The 15625-nt window shown below is 45.9% G+C and overlaps 1 protein-coding gene across 4 annotated transcripts in view; it reads left to right on the top strand.

Annotated features, from left to right (window-relative positions):
• Window positions 1–15625, top strand: part of Med27 (mediator complex subunit 27) — a 173251-nt gene that overhangs the window by 120747 nt on the left and 36879 nt on the right. The window lies entirely within an intron of this gene.

Genomic DNA, 15625 nt, shown 5'->3' with positions numbered 1-15625 from the left:
GTTATGAATCATAGTGTAAATATGTGTGTTTTCTGATGGACGTAGGTGATCCCTGTGAAATGGCCATTAGACCCCCAAAGATGTCTCGACCCACAGGTTGAGAACCACTGCTTTACGATGAACACCCTGAAACCTTGCTTTTGAGTAGATGGTAGCCCTGGTGACAGTTACCAAGAGTGGAGAGCACCGCAAGCTATTTGACCTCTAGTCAGGTCATGTGAAGACCTTCCCAGCAGCAATGGGTAAATTTTATATTTTCCCTAAGGGATTAGACTTAGCTGTTCTCTCCCTGCTAAAGAGAACGAACATGAGCTTGCCTCAGGACTTCATGGACTATGAAAGTCATTTACCACCCTCACAGTATAGGAGGACTGTTATTTCTTTTGGGTTTACACTGAACATTCTGGCCTCATGGTCCACTGACATTTTTATTTTCATAAATTGACCACAGACAGCGTGCTTTGAAGTCCAGTGGCCCAGGGCTGTATTGTGGTGTCCATGGGGTGGTTTCCGATGTCTATGTAATAGATGCCTGAGGAGCCCTTCCTGGGACACATGTTTTATGGCTGTATGTTGTACAAAGTATGGGCTTAGGTGGCATTGGGCAGCAAGGCTCTCTGCTTGTAATCTTGCAGCCTTGGGTCCATGTGAACTCCCCCTGCTAAGGTGTGTTCCTGTGTATAACCTTGTGCATCCCCAGTCACCAGCCATTCTTCACCCAGCACCTTCATCCTAGAAAAGCTGATTGTATGTGCATGCTTATATTTGCCCAGTGATTTTGTAAATATAATATGTATATTTGTAAATATAATATATATGCATATGTGTATTATTTCTGAAGTCCATCTAAGCAGCTTTCTCCTTGATTGCCAAAATATGCTGGGATTCTTTCCAGCTTTATATTTTATATCACACACGCACACATGCACATGCACACACATACACACGCAAGTCTTAAGCCCCAGTCTAAGTCGTAGTCCCACCAATTCCACTGATGTTAGAAGTCTTCCATTTCTGCCATGTGAGTGGAAAGGTTCTTGGCCGGCCCGTGCATCTGCATAAGAAACAGTCACTGACCCAGTTAGTCCATTGAGGAAAGGCAGACTGGGGGAACTGATTTTGGTGTTCTCACCCTCTAGGCGATCACTGCCAGGCAGTCCGAAATTTGGGATCCCACTGCTTTAATTGGCAACCTCTCTGCTATGTAGACGGTGTAGGGGAAACAGGGCAAGTTGACACTTTCTGAGGCTTCTGTCTTAGGCAGTTAAGGTCTATTTGGCTCATCCAAAGCCAAAGCGGCTCTTCACTGTTGGTCTGGAGCACCAGGGCTTCAGGCCCCTCAGAAACAGGAGCCATCACCGTCCATCCAGGACCTTTGACCTGGGAAAACACACTGGGACCTTTTTCACTATGTGCATAGTAAGCAGGGTAGCATGTGCGTGCACACTGGGATGAGGCTAGGGGCAGGAAAGTACCTAGTAAATACTAGCCGAATACAGGAAGGGTAGAAAAGCTTGGTTGACCTCAGTGCTGTGCTTTGGTTCACTGGTAGGGTGGAGCTTTGCCCTCCTCTTCTAGCCCTGCAGAAGTAGGGGGTTGAACTGACTTGATCCTGACCAGTCAGCCAGTTGCTGGTGAAGTCTCCTCTGGTGTCTTTGTGAGCCTTAGGCCACCACCTGTGGCCTGTACATTCCAAACCATGGCAAATGCCATCTAAATTCTCAGCCTCTTGTGTGCAGCACACAGCACTCTGCTTGCTAGGAGTTATCCTGCTGCTGTGTGAGTTAGTGGCTTGTGTATAATGAGGGCTGTTTCTGTTCTCTGAAGGGATGAGCTCAGTCATCCAAAAATAAATCTAGCTGTGTTGATATTTAGTTTCAGCTAATCTACTGCCTAACATCCTATTATTAATTTTCCTCCAACAGTCAAAATATTGTAAGAGCTTAACTGAGTCAGACTGGAGCAAGCTGCTGGCTTCTTGCATCACTTAAAACATTATCATCTCCAGTTTTTGATGTATCAGCTAGGTATAAGAAAATGGAGCTTTCACTGTGATGTTTGAAATATACCCTAGTAGTTTATAATCTTTATTTAGATGTTAATTTGATTTACAAAACCTTAGGTTTGTGTCCACATCTCCAAAATTACACATCAGTCCCCCTGCCTTGATGATAACAGCTGTCCTTGAGCCATTGGGCACATTATCCCATCTCTCACTCTGCCCTGGTTGTTTGAGGCCTTGGGAAACTCACTAGCAACTAAACTGCTGCCCTGCTAACACTTAGATTTCTTCACTGACTTCAACAGCTCTCAAACCTGAGTGGTCCTCCGAATCCGTAGGTAGCTCTAGGCAGAGCCATAGATCTTCATGTCCATGTACCCCTAAGAGGCCCTGGAGCTGTGGAGTACATTTTGAAAAATATGTTAAACTCCTGGGGAGATGACAACCCACCCAGATACACCCTGAGAACCACTGCTCTGCAGCCAGCAGGAACAAATCGAACAACCATCAGAGTTGCCTGGAAGCCCAGCCTTTTGGAGCATCCCTGCACTGGTATCAGATTGATACATGAACTGTGCTCCAGAAGCTCATCTTAGCATTCAGTGGCTTCTCGGTAAAGCACCAAGCAAGACTGGGACAGACCTGAGTGTTTCAGTCCCCATACTTCCAGGGCTGCCACTGCGGTGTGGAAAGTAGGCCCAGAGACCAGCCACTGTTGTCCTACCTCTATTAGAATGACAAGGTTAAGGGGTAGAAGCGGCTGGGAACGTGGGAGAGGGTAGTAAGGCCATGTGTTGAAGTAAGACCAACCCACAGGAAGTGTAGTGAAGTGAGGTCCAAGGGAGGCAACTCAGGTAAATAGACTCATCGGGGGATGGCTGGAGTGCAGCAAGCCAGGAAACCACCCAAGTCCAGGGCCCCCCTGGCTGAGATAGGACTCAGAAGGTTGTCAAGTTTTTGTAATTTGGTCACCTAATCTTTGGTGACATCTGCTATTGCTGATCTGAGTATGAGCCTTTCATTTGCATTTATTAATTCTGAGGGGCTGGAGAGATGGCTCAGTGCTTAGTGCTTGCTGATCTTCAAAAGGATGAGAGTTCTGTGCCTAGCACCCACATTGGGGAGCTCACAACCACCTATAGCTCCAGCTACAGGGCCTCCAGCGCCATCTTCTGGTTTCCTCTGGTACCTTCACTCATGTGCACATGTACAGACATACACATATAACATAAAATTTCTTTAGTGTCTTAAAATCTGTAGTAATATAAAACCTGCCACAGATAAAAACTAGCACATTATCTGCAGTGTGTGGCATGTGTGAGTTCTCCCTCCCATCCCCCCACAGAAACCATACCGCCTCCCTTTACCCATCACTCCTCAAGGGGCTTTATTTATATTGCAAAGTATAATTTTTCATTTTCCCATTTTTAATTCAGTGTGTTTGGAAGCTATTATATGTTGTCTCTAAGGACTAATTTTTCACTCAGCCTTCTTTGTTTAGTACATTTTATTCAAATTGTTGGTTTATTCATTTTTCTAATAGGAAATGTTCTGTTGTTTTTTCTATCAGTGGTCATTTGATTTGTTTCTGGATTTTTATAAACAATTCTGCTCAGAGCATTCTTGGCCCTTGGTTTTTGGTCCTGATGGGCTAACGGGTTACCTTGTTTTCCCTCCACCTGGTATCTGTTCTACTTCTTACCATGGACTGATTTGCTTTAGAACAGTATTTGTTTATTTTTTGTTTTAAATAATTTTTGAGATTATAATATAATTGCATTGTTTCTTCTTTTCCTTCTTCCCTCCAAACTCTCCAATATACCACCCACCCCTTGTTCTCTTTCAACTTCATGGTCTCCTTAGTGTGTGTGTGTGTGTGTGTGTGTGTGTGTGTGTGTGTGTGTGTGTGTGTGTGTTCTCCTAAATATGTAAAGACAACCTATTCAAACTATATAACGTTACTTGTATTAATATTAGGTCAGTGGTTCTTGACTGATTGCTGCCTCCCAAGAGGTATGTGGCAGTGCCTGACAGTGTTTTTAAGACACTTTATGCTGGCATCTGAGTGGGTGGAGACCAGAGATTGTCCTACATGTGCTTTCCTGCAGTGAGTGTGTACAGCCCAGCAGACCACAAGGTGGGGTTTGGGAATCCTGGCTCAGGCACACAGGTGTTCACCTTTCTATTGCCGATGCGTTTTCCAGACAGTTAAACTAATTTATTCCCACCAGCAACTCTGAATACTGAATTCTCCCCAGACCTCTAAAGGCGAAGGCCTTTAATTTTAGCTGTCCATCAGACACTCTTGAAGGCCACCTGTGCCATATTTCTGTGCTGCACTAGCAGTGGTTGCTGGGGCAATTAAAACCTGAGTTCTAGCACATTTTTACCACGCTGAATACTAGGGGAATTTTTTTTTTTTTTTTTTGGTTTTTTGAGACAGGGTTTCTCTGTATTGTTTTGGAGGCTCTCCTGGCACTTGCTCTGTAGACCAGGCTGGCCTCAAACTCGCAGAGATCCGCCTGTCTCTGCCTCGAGAGTGCTGGGATTAAAGGTGTGTGCCACCAATGCCTGCCTATGGGAATTCTTTGTTAATGCTTTTATCACTAAGATTCCATTTTACAAGCCTTATAAGAAGAAATGGTCTTTGTATTTCTCTATTTGTGTGTGTGTGTGTGTATTTTGAATATGTGGGAAGTACACACGTGTGCACTTGTAGAACAGAGGTGGCATAGAGTGTCTTCCTTAATTATCTACTTTATTTGAGACAGGATCTTACTACGCAAACCTGGCTGGCCTCCAGTTCACAGAGATCTGCCTCCCTCTGCCTCCTGGGGGCTGGAATTAAAGGTATACAGTACCACACCCAGCTTCTGCCTTCTTTTTTAAAACAGGTTCTCTGAGTGAATCTGGAGGTAGACTTCATTTCAGCTAGACATCCTGGCCAGCAAGCCCTCAGAATCCAACTGTTCCCACCTCACAGTGCTGGGATTATAGATGCTCACCGCCACACCTGAGTACAGGTGTTGGGATCTGAACTGAGGTCTTTAGGGTTGCACAGCAAGCACTTTACACAGTGTGCCATCCCCACCCACAGGGGAGTTCTTCGTGCTTCTTAATGCTGAGGGGACATTGGCATGTGAGCCCTCGGGCCATGTGTTCTGGCACTTCAGATGCACCTCCCTTCATTCCCATTTCTGGCAATAAGTACCAATAGTGCTGTCCCATAGATGCAACAGCTCTTAGAGATCCTCAGCCATTTTCAGTAGAAAGTGGTTCAGAGACCAAACTGATGAGAACTACTCCTTTAAGAAGAAATGAATTACAAATATCAGAACAGCTGGGTGATGTGGTCTGTGCACACTGCTAAGGAGGAGGCAACCAGAGGATCACTTAAGCCTACAGAACATGGGAAAACCACACAGTTCTAAAAAAAAGGGGGGAGGGGTGGAAGAAGAAGAACCTTCTTCAACAGAAAGATACATCAAGTAATGTATCAGACCAGTCTCAAAAGAGACACTCTAAAATGTGTGTTATGGTGGTACTCATGATTGGAAATTTATCAGTGACTAAAAGCTTTGATATGAAATAAAAACACAAGATCTTGACACATCCCATCATACAATTATCTGTGTCTTCAGCCAGTTAGTTCTGAAGCCAGCAGACGAGTAGAGAAAGCCAAATACCTGGGAGACTGAGCAGACTGGGCAGTATACAACTTGGTCTGGATTTGCACCCAGACACATGAACTTCCTGTCAAATGTTGGTGGCTTGCTAGGTGAGATCAGGGGTCTCATTGCTGTGAAACAGAAGAGCCCATCAGTTTACAATGTTGGCTAACTGTAGAGGACTCGAGTTCGGTTGTGAGAGCCCATGTTGGGCAGCTCACAGCTGCACATAACTCCAGTTCCAGGTCCAGCACCTCTCCTGACCTCTCTAGGCCCCTATATGCATGTGGTGTACATCATGTGTACAGACAGACCAACATTCATGCATGTAAAACTCAAAACCAGGCAAGACAGTTTTCAAAGAAGAGTCAAGGACATATGTCCTTTCAAGCATCATCAGGACTCTACCTGCAAGCCTATCCGGAGCATCTATGGGAGGTTGTGCTTCCCCAGCAAAGAAAACCTGGGCTGATTAGCCCAGGGTGTGCTGAACAAGGCACAAACTAGGTAGCCATAGGGTAGAGAGAGAACCTATAAGCATTGTTTCAGTTGCGCAGTGAGGAGTCCAAAAGGATGCAGATAAAGTAAGTATATTGATTTTTGTGTATGCAGTCAGTAAGAATCAAGGATACTATTGGATACTAAAAAACAAAAGGAAAATTATGGCTTCCAGTTTAGTGTTTTTATGAGTGCAAAAGAGGTCTCTGTTTCATGGGCTCTTTTTGTTATGTTTGTTTTGTCCAACTTTGATGTAATTTTTGTTTTATCATATCTTAATACCTTAGAAGCCTGCTTGTTTTCTAGTGGGAGATAGAAAGGAGTAGATCTGGATGGGAGGGGATGTGGGAAGGAACTGGCAGGAGTAGAGGGAAGGGAAACAATAATCAGGATATATTATGTAAGAAAAACTGTTTTCAATAAAAGAGGGAAGAGGCCAAAGGGAGGCATAAGAAAATGGGGTCTGAAAGCTTTGGCATACAGAGACACAAAGGTAAGCATGAGAAGTATAGCCCTAATGAAGGGGATAGCTTAGTGGTAGAGCATTTGTCTAGCATGAATGAGGTCCTGTGTTCTATCACCAGCATCAAAGAAAAGGAAAGTAGCCATGGTACATGCATGCAGTCTTAGCATTCAGGATGAGATGGGAGGGGGCTGCAAATTTGAGGTCGGTCTGAGCTATCTATAAGACATTGTCACAAAGTGCAGATACACACACACACACAGAGGAATAAAGGAGAGAAAAGGGGGAAATTGGGAATACCAAGAAATACTAAACATGTAATATATTTAACTATGAAATCAAATTTCAAATACATGTATTAGTCACATCAGTAAATGTGAATTAATACTATGCTAAAATGTTATGCTAGCATGAATCATGCTAACAGGCTTTTCCAAGATGCTACTTAAGCTCATGGGGAAAAAGAAGTACAAATAAAAGAATATCAATAGCTAAAAAGGGAAGATGCTTGGAGAAGAAACCCTGTGTTCCTTGAAACACACCTAGAAATCTCTAGGAGTCAAAAAATTTGATCCCCCACTAGAAGAGTAAAATAGACCAGAGCTGATGTGGAAACTAACCAAGCAAATGGTACAGGTGACATCTCTAGTCAGTGGGCCATAGCCACGGAAAGGAGATTAGCTTCAGATTAAAAAAACAAAACAAACAAACAAACAAAAACTAGCAAGTCAAAATAGCTGGCAAGCTGGGGAGTATATATAGCAAGTGTGTCCTAGGTGCAGAGAAATCATTTTGTTAATTTAAAAACAAAGTGGAAAATAGCTAAAATGGGGAAACAATTAGCACACCCAGTATTTAAATAGATGAAAAGATGTCCAGCCTCATCCCCAGAGAGCTGCCGATTAAAATCATATTAAGGGCTATCGCCTATCTGACAGATTAACAAAACTGAAAAAGCCACCCTATGGTCTGCTGCCGAAACAAGGGAATGGGCTTCTTTTCACTGATGGCAACATGGGCCACCTAGAAGAAGGACCCTTCAGAGTGTCTAGCATGTCTGCAAAACTGTGTCTGCATTTGCCTTTGACCAGCAAGACTTATACTAGGAGGTGGCCCTGAAGACCCCTTCCAACAATATGGAAGCACTCGTGTGCAGCTGTTCATTAATGGCTTGTTGGCGACTGCACAATCTTAGGATAACCCACACACTCAGAGGACAGCGCCTGAGGGGATCATGAAACAGCCACACAATGGAGCTACACTACTTCTGTTTTCGTCTTTGAAAGATGAGAGAAAGACCTGTGACCTATTCGAAGTGACTTCCAAGGCGTACTGCTACTTAAAGAGAAAAGCAAATGCTTTTTTCAGTGTGGCCCCTCTTTGTAAGGAGAAAGAAGACATCCATTACCTGTCCTTTTTAAGGGGAAGACACACATGAGGGCTAGCTCTGAAATGAAGCCGTCTGTCTAGGAGGCGGGTGAGAGGTGTGTTAAGTATGGGGGCCGAGAATGGATGCAACAGCTGCACAATGAGTCGGCTGTTCATCTCTTTTACTTTTGTTTTTAACCAGAAAGAAAGCAAACAGAATTAAAGGAAGCTAAAGATATTTCAGTCAAATAATGTGTAGACAGGGGACTCTAGAACCTTTGAACGTGGGTACTGACCCAACATTTCGGTGGAGTACTATAATAGCTGTGAACTTAAACCTTGCAGTGTAGTTGGTGGGACGGCTTCACAGAGGTCAGGATTGGTCTGTCTAGAGCTCTGTGTGTGTAGGATGGAGCGCCTATAGAAATAGGAGACCGTAGAAGCCAAGCTCCTATTGAAAGGGAAGCTGCCAATGTGGAAAGAAAGCCACAATAAGCACTTGGTGTCTCGTGGTAACTGGGAGTGTTAGTATAAACAGAAATGCTGATGTACCCATGCATGCATGCTTGCAGATGTGCCCCAATCCTGTCTGCTAAGAAGGCCTAAGTTAGACATTGAGCACCTCTCTCATGCACATCTTGGTCTAAATGCCTCGGAGTAAGCAGCTGAGGACAGTACAGGATAAGCCTGGGGCATCTTGCTATGCCAGCAAGTATGCTAAATGCCCAAAGAATGATGGGCGTAGACTGTCAGCGGGCATAGGTATCATTTCAAGAGGCCCTCACTTGCCACACCTGGCACTGCAGAGTATATGACATCATTCATCATAACCCACAGAGTGCAGTTCTCATCTGTGAATCCATCTGATGAAATGAATAAAGTATTGAGAAGCATCAGTGTAGCTTCCACAGTAGGTATGAAGAAAGAGCTCAGATTTGGGAGGAAATGGAAGGTTGGGCTACACCTCAGTAGGTCTTCAGACATATGTCATTGCTGTGAGTGCAGGCTCCTCACCGCTCCACTGCTTTTAACCAGAGAGGAACTGAGGACTGAGCAGGAGGCGGGCTAGGAAGGGACCATGACCTCAGGAGGCTTTGTGGACGCCTGTGAACTAAAGTCTGTCCCATGCTTCTGTGGGGACTTTCACTCATACCATAGTTAACTGTTTTGAAGGCTGGTGACTTTGGGTTCTGTGGAGATGACAGTGCTCTGTGAGGTGTTTCATGGCCATCACCTGCTCCTCCTGCTCTGAAACAGCTGTTCCCACCTCAGAACTTTCACTTGAGCTGTGAGCTCTTAAGGGGTGAGGACTTAACTTCACTGTGAGATGATGTCCTGTGGGTCTTTCTGGAGGAGAGGGCAGGACTTTTCATTAGAAAGGGCATTTCATTCCTAGGGAAAGTTCTGGAGCTGAGTCCTCTCCAGAATTTCTGGTGCCTCCCAGGATAGCTCCCATTCCCTCCCTCTGCTTTCTGTTCATTTCTTCAAACATTCGGCTTCCTTTGGGTGACCCTCGAGGGGCTTACAGACAGTGTCAGACACTGCACTCACACGTGGTGGCCTTGTAGAAGATGGAGAAGAAGCCCGTGAGTGTGGAGAATGGAGGCTGTCAGGGCTGTCTCATCGCTGGTTGGCGGTATAAAGAAAGCATTGTGCATCTTGGAGCTTCTGACTCTGACACAAAGTCAAATGGTTTGGGTTTGGGTTTTGTCTTTAATTTCTTGAGTACTTTATGCTTTTTCTTGATTCCCCCCAAAACTGCTAAGAATCATCCATTGCATCTCTAACTTCTTTAATTAGTTACAGGACAGCCCTCCACAATCGTGTGTACCTGTATCCATTTACGTATTAGCAGTAACTGCGTGCATCCTAACCCCCCTCAAAATACTGACTAAATTGATGACAGCCTAGGTAGACAGCCCAGGCTGTCTCCTGTGCTTCAAAGGCTGGCCCTTTGCCAGCAGTCTTCAGCATCAGTGTTCCCAGTGAAGCCCTTTAAACACCACAGCTCCATGTCTGTGTTTCAGTTGCTGTGTCCCAAGGAGCTGGAACTCTGACTCCACCTCCCCAACAGGTCTGCCTCCCTAGGCTGGAGTTTGTAGCAGTGAATTGAAATGTTGGTGAAGGCGACTTCAATATCCAGGGAATAGTGGTAGATGTTGCTCTCAGTGTTTGTGTATATTATGTGAAATTGATGTGTGGTAGAAACAGCTAGCGTTGGCCTTTTTGAGGCAAGGTGAAGCTGTGTGTTCACCATTCAGAAAAGTGCCCTCCCGGCCTTAACTGTGTGTGTTTGTCTCAGGCTGTCTAGTTTGATTTATTCTGTAGTAAATGTTGGGCCAGTTTTCAAGCCAGATGACTTATCTTACACTCTGCCCCCAATTTGGCCTTATTCTGTTCCAGCGTGTCCCCTTGTCCTGTAACAAATGTTTATTGATCAGTCTCTGAGAGATAGTCCAGCCCCTCCTCTCCAGCAGCACGGTCCCTGGCCAGGCGCCACGTGCACACTCCTCCCCAGGAGCCGCCTGCCCCGTCTTGGGCGGCTGTCTCCTCAGCACTCTCCTGTCCTGACTGTGCTTGCTTCTGTCCCCAGACTCTTGCCTCTGCTTTTTCCTTAGTCTTCTTTCTCTAGATACTGCTTTCCATATTCCATAGAGGCCTCTCTCTGTCCCCTTGACCCCAGAGATGATGCAAAAGAAAGCCACCTCCGTAGAGATGCTGGTATGGCTATGATAGCTTGGCCTCAGTTTACCCTTTTAAGCTTGTCTGCTTCCCTTCTCCCTCCTGCCTGGCTGTGCTCAGAGCTCTCTGCTGTTGCTCATTGCCATCTTGAATGAGACAGTTCTTCCTTATATGAAGCAGGCCAGTGTCTGGTAGGAGGTTCAGCATCCTTGCTCCAACCTGCTGAATGCCAAGAGCTCCCTGCACGTATTGCAACAAGCAGCATTCTTCTTGTGCACTGCTTTCTTGGGCACTCCGTACCTGCCTGCCTCTGTGCTTTGTGCCTGCCTGTGGCCTCCTTCCCCACCTGCCCCCTGGCGGAGCCACTGTGCGTTCTTCAAGATGCTACCTACCATGTTTCGTGATGCTAGCATCTACCTTTTGCTTGGGTAGCCCTCTTGCCTTGCCTCCTCTAGCCCGTCATGCATGTGCCTGCATTGACAGGATGTACTGTGTACAGAAGAAGCACAAACTGGTCTTAAAGAGTGTCCTGCTTTACAGGCACCGTTTGACAGTTTCTGCAGTCTGACGTACCACTGTGCACAGCCTTTATGACGGTCCTAAAGGGGAAGGAAGGGCTGAGATCTGCTGTGAGCATCTGTGGTGTTCCTTATCTGTAGTTAGCCTTCCATAATAGCCCTTGCGACTGAACCTGGGACCTTTACAAAGAAGGGTTCTCATGGGACACCCTTCCCCAGCACAGAGAAGCAACCTGAACTATTGTTGTTGGTCTCGTTAGAAAACGACTGTATTGAGTGGTAGGTAGTCTGGACCCTCAGTTTGTATTTGGCCCAGTGGAGGGCTGTCATTCAACACCCACTGCAGTCTATACTATACTGCGAGAATACCTCATGCATCCAGAGACAGAGCTTTGTCGGAGGAGCTGTTAGCATGGGAGTCCAGGCTGCTCTTTAGAGGATCAGGTTGTCTTGATTCAGATTTATACGCAGCCGGTGAATCTCATTAGCCCACAATCACACTGCATAGACGAAGCATGTAAACAGTTGAGACCTTCCAAGGCTGTACTAAATCTTGAGCCCATTTTGAAGCAGTGCATCTTGGCAGTTTACTTTGTTCCTTAATCCCAGTCTACACATGTCGCTTTTCCTCCCATTAATCTTCTCATTGGATCCACAGAATGAGATAGCATTTGCTCGGTTTCAACCGTAGTGCTGTGCCTAGTCCAGCTGTTGACAGCTGGATTAAAGGATGAACATGAGTCTGCACCAGGATGGCCCTTGTTAGCTCTATTGTGTGGGACTTTAATTAGAATTAGTTGCACCAATTTTGCTGTCTGCAGTCAGAACAGCCCCCTGGATAGGGGGACTGTAGTACACCCAAGCTCTGGAGAACCAATCCACCTGGGTGTAGGTGCTTGCTTGGTCCTCTCTAGGAATGTGCCCGGTATCTACTTGCTGACTGTGTTCCCATTGGTACTTCTGTGAGATGGAGCTGAGGGCAGTCCTGCCTCTCAGGGCTGGGGTGACAGGAGTCTGCTAGGTACCTACTGAAGATCTTGGTATTCCATACTCCTCCTTTCTGCCCGTATTTACCACATCACTATGATGCTAAACACAGTTCAGAGACACTTCCCTTGAATAGTACACCAGATGCTGCATGGACATCTAGCAGTAGCCTAGTGTCAGCTGCCATCTTTTCTTCCCTGTCTTTTGCAGTTCTAGGCAGTTCCATTCCTCCTGGATTCTCTCCTCTGCCCTGTTGGTCTTCTGCACTATAGCTGGAGTGCTACTTGTGGACTGTTGCTCTTCTGCCCAGAGACACCACTGACTTCCTACTATATGAGGAAGAGGGGGTCTCCTTCCAGACCCACCTGATTTGGTTCCTCCCCATGTTGCTGGCTCCTCGGCATATTGAGTGCAGCGTCTAAGAGGGTAGTAATGGTTCCATCTACCACACAGAGTCTGTCACTGCAGGATACCCTCCAAGCATATCTGAAGTGAAAGAATGTGCTCTTCCCAGAAGGGTGAGAGCTTGCCTCGGTGCCTCCAAAAAGCAAGCCTGGGTCACTCAGGCTGCCCACAAGTGCTGTCTGCTCTGCTATATGGCTCTCATCTTTGTGATGCTCCTGAGACTGAGATCCAAGACTCTCAGTGTCTTTGAAGTGTTACCATGTTGGTCTTGTTCTTTATTGTCATATTTCTGGATGGTTGGTCTCCATGGGGCACATGGTGGTCACAGAAGACCAAGGAGGGCCAGCATTTTGGTGCCTGCCTCTGTGCTCTCATCCTTGAGCACATCTTCCCCCAACACGCACAGCTGGAAGCCACCCCAAGAAGAAAATTCTATTTTCTTCTCAGTTGTACTCTCAGATGCTAGTTGTAGAAAGGAATGCATTTCATTCTAACATTTTCGGGCGTGTGTGTGGTATACACTGATCATGTTCATCACCCCTCCCACCTAGGAAAGGACGAGTGCCCCCGGTTCTGTCTTGTTCTTGTATTTGCAAGTTCAGAACTGTGCGCGCTTGTGAGTGGACAAAGGAAGGCCAGTGCTGCACGTACAAAGTTCAGCCGCTGACGTGGGCACCATGCCATGGTCCACAGAACCCTATTTGGTTCTTGGCAGTGACAGAGATGGAACTCTGGGCTGGCTCCACCCCACTCTCCAGGGAGGACCCTCAGATTGCCTTGGGTGCTGCTGGGTTTGTCTTTGGTATTTTCTTTAGCTTCTGCAGTATAAGGATAGAGCCTGACCTCACACACTCTAGCCACAGCCCTCTTCCATAGGTACTGGTTAAAAGCTTCAGCTTCACCCCGGTACTATAGGGGTGAAAGGATCTGGCGCCCTAAGCTACCCACTGCCCTGTAGTGAGCACAGGTCCTCAGAGACCTCTTAGCCAGATCATCCAGGAAGAGATGAGTGAACAGACCATGGAAGCAGAAAACAGGAGGGCTGGTGGGGCTCACGGTCCCACCCTGGAAGACGTCCCACCCTGAGTATCCTCTGAAGGTTCCTACTGACTACAAGTCTGGCCCTCTAATGCCAACCCCTCAACAGGAGATGTCAGCGCAGTTTTAGATGAGAAACTGCTAGTGAAGAGGTTCCACAACGGATGCAAGGTCATGTCCAGTATGTCCCAAACTTGCAGTGAGCTCCTTGAAACGCTAGAGCCCTGGGCTCCTCTGTCACCCTCTGCCATTATCCACAAAAAGTTACATGAATTCAATGACATACAAAAAGCTCCTAAAACATGTGGGTGACTGGGGGAAATATGTTGAAGTGAGTTGAGTTTTTTAAAGCTCTTTAAAAGAATGATGGTTTTGATAAAATTTAATTTTGGTAGAAAATTCTTTCTGAAAATACTTGAGATGTCCCCAGTTCTGTTTTCTCCCTGCACGCAGGCTTTATCAAATGATTGTTTTGTTGATAAATTTAGTGTTCAGTTGGGACTTACATGTAGACTGTACCTACCCTCAAAGGGGAAGAGGATTTTATGGTTTCCATTCATTCTCATTAAAATCAGAAACATTTGCATCTTAGCTTTTACATCTAGTTCCAGGAATTTTAAGCAGTCTGATTGTGTGGAAGTGGGTCGTATTAATTGCAAATGGGCTCGACATCTGCTTGCTAACATGGAGGGCTTTTTCTTAGCCCTGTTTTGTTTTTATATACGATCTACCATAATGATTAGGCGAGAGCTACTGCTGGTGCTGTTAGAAAGCTGGGTTCTCAGAGGCTTAGAATGTACCCATAAAAATGAATTTAAGAGCGAGTCTCTGAAAGTTCTTGAACCGGGAGCGATTAGACATCAGAGAGTTGATGGGTTTTTATCCACAGTCTGTTAGGAAGCTGTCTTCTGTCCTTGGAGCCTCCATTAGTCAGCGACTCAAAAGCCAAGGTTATGGGTCCCTGATCCTGGAGGAAGCATGGGAGGGCACTGCCCAGGTGTACCTGCAGAGCATGGCCTGGTGGGCCCCAGGCAACTGGTGACTCACTAAACGGGCAAGTTATTTCTTCCCTGATGCTAGTGTAGTAGGGATGCCCACAGTGGGTCTCTCAACACATTCTGTAAGGAAGCAGTGTGCACAGTGCTGTACACTGAGGCACTCAGCCGATTGCTTAGCTGCAGTTCTTTTGAGCCTTTACTGAACTGGCCTGCACACACTGACTTCCTCATAAGAAAATTGTTTGTAGACCACTGCTAGCTACAGCGCAGACACTTACTGGGCCAGTCTGACTTACAGCAAAGGCTCTGCCTGAGCCAGGCTCACTACATACCCCTCCCTAGGGAGTGGCCCCCAGCATTGCTGTCTTGAAGAACTTGCCTTAACTTTAGTAACCAAAGCATTTAATTGTCCTGGACCAGAAAATTACTGAAAGTACTTGGCTTTGAACTTGCTTTCCACACACATACCTTTGTTCTTCTAGACTGTTTTTTGGTTGGTTGGTTTTGTTATTTTGGTTTGGTTTGGGTTTCTTTGATTTGGTCTTTTTAGCTGCCAGTGTCAGGGAGAAGCCAGAACTAAGCCTTTTCATGTTCATGTGTGTAACAAAGTCACACATTTGATAGATAGTGAGATAGTAAGTGACTAGCCAAGATTAGGGAAGGAGCAGAAAAATGTGGAAAGGATGACCTTTCTCAGAGGCCTTTGCTGGATGATTCTAATACTGTGTACCATGGGATTCTAGTTAGTTGCCTGGCGTGTATGAATTTTCATTCCTAGAATCAAGAGTTAGACACAAGATGTTTCGTTTTCCTGTACGTCCTCGTGTATGGCTATCTGCTCCCTTGTTTGCAAAGCAAATACTTCTAGGGGTTAGTGTTCAGGAGCAGGGAAGGATTTGAACCAGGGGCTCTAGACTCTTACTCTGTGTCTTAGAAAGTTGACAGGTGTTAGGAGTGAGGGTGACTGCGCAGAACTGAGCAAAGCTGGTTGGTGCACA

The sequence above is a fragment of the Mesocricetus auratus genome, unplaced genomic scaffold, assembly GCF_017639785.1.
Source record: "Mesocricetus auratus isolate SY011 unplaced genomic scaffold, BCM_Maur_2.0 Super-Scaffold_100004, whole genome shotgun sequence".
In the NCBI taxonomy this organism is placed as follows: Eukaryota; Metazoa; Chordata; class Mammalia; order Rodentia; family Cricetidae; genus Mesocricetus; species Mesocricetus auratus.
This window is presented reverse-complemented; position numbering and strand designations above follow the sequence as displayed.